Source organism: Petaurus breviceps, unplaced genomic scaffold (genome assembly GCF_028583685.1).
Source record: "Petaurus breviceps papuanus isolate PSGF00001 unplaced genomic scaffold, PetGlider_PUasm1.0 90281, whole genome shotgun sequence".
In the NCBI taxonomy this organism is placed as follows: Eukaryota; Metazoa; Chordata; class Mammalia; order Diprotodontia; family Petauridae; genus Petaurus; species Petaurus breviceps.
In genome coordinates this window covers 983,395-984,844 of record NW_027187205.1, presented here as the reverse complement: position 1 = coordinate 984,844, position 1,450 = coordinate 983,395, and the positions used below count along the sequence as shown (strand labels likewise).

Sequence of the window (1,450 nt, the reverse complement as noted above, 5' to 3'; positions counted from 1 at the left end):
TGTGTGTGTGTGTGTGTGTGTGTGTGTGTGTGTGTGTGTGTGTGTGTAAGAGAAAGAACTGAACGTGCTGTAACCAAGAAAACACTTTCACCTAAGTGAGGGACTTAAGCTCACTTTTATCTTTAGATAGCACATTCACATTTGTTATCCTATCTGGTGACACATCAGGGAGTCAGTGTCATAACCCTTCAGTTATGGAATGGAGTGGCCTTTTTTCATCTACCCAGAACTGTTCCATGTGGGGTCTGGAGATCAGGACTCAAACCAGCTATAATTTACTTGGTGCAAGATTTACTTTTGTCTTTCTTGCTATATAGGCCTGTAAGGACTAGGATCCAATTTTGCCAAATATTGACAAATGTGTGGATTTAGGGGAACTGGAATTTCAGCTGTGTGACTGATAAATAAAGTATTTTAAGTAGTCTTAATCTTTGAAATGTGTACTGATTCTGTTGCTTGCAAGGACCAGTGTTCTGGCACTTGCAAATAGTTCTACATTATGCTCTAAGGACATGATAGTCCAAATCAGTCTCAACTAGCCTTAGCATCAGCAGATAGTTAGGGAACAGAATACTGCATATGTAACTTCATTGTCTTCCAGTGCTTGAATTCCTTTTCATAAGGCTGAGAACAGAATGTTTACCATTCCATTTGTGCTGAGGAGCCTATTATATAGTGGTCTTTGGACCCTGTTAAAGGCCACAACTTGCTGACCTGCTATTTACTTTGCTCCTCATTTGCTGCTTGCATTACTACCAGTTAGGAACCAAACAGGTGTGATGTTGCTTTCTGCTGCAGTCATCAGCCTTGAGAACAACTGCCCTGTGACCCTGTGAGGTTCAGAAGAAAGCCAACCAAATGTGGGAGTGCTAGTGGGTCAGGTATACTAGAGAAAAAGCTTGTTACTCTGCAGGGCTAAATTTGGTTTGAGAGGTTGCTGCATCTCTAGCACAGAGTAAGCATCTGAAGAAAAGCTGGATATTTATTAAACCTTAAAACCTGGGAGGCTGTGGTATTAGGGGTGGCTTGTAAACTTCAGTTGAACCCTCTTTTTTTTTCTGATGCTGAATTCTTAATCTCACCAACCGTGTGATGCTGGAAAGAAGGGACATTTTATATCTTCATCTTCTCCTAGTACTTCTGCTATTACTGCTTCCTCCCCCCAACTCTCCTATGGAACTTATAGTTGGTTAACATTGGAAGAAACCTTAAGAGTTCATCTAGTCTTGCAATTTGTCTTGCAGATGAGGACTTGTTGCAAAGGATGTCATTTAGAATTGTAGGCAGATACTAGATGGAAATCTGATCTAATCAGTATAATAAGAAACAGAATTTCACTTTTGGAAGCGGCCTCCGTGGCAATCTAGTCCCATCCATACCTGAAAAATAATTTAGCACATGATTGACAAATTACTACCTTTGCTTGGAGGCCTCCAAAGTGGGGGAGACC

At 41.0% G+C, this 1,450-nt stretch overlaps 1 protein-coding gene across 3 annotated transcripts in view; it reads left to right on the top strand.

The window, feature by feature from the left end:
• The window catches only part of CIAPIN1 (cytokine induced apoptosis inhibitor 1), a 12,771-nt gene extending 12,343 nt beyond the window's left edge, over positions 1-428 (top strand). For all 3 annotated transcript variants that reach the window (XM_069107805.1, XM_069107808.1, XM_069107807.1), the window contains exon 9: positions 1-428. This exon is cut by the window's left edge and continues 931 nt beyond it. The gene's annotated coding sequence lies outside the window, so the exon portion shown is untranslated.
• The last annotated feature ends 1,022 nt before the right edge of the window (positions 429-1,450 follow it).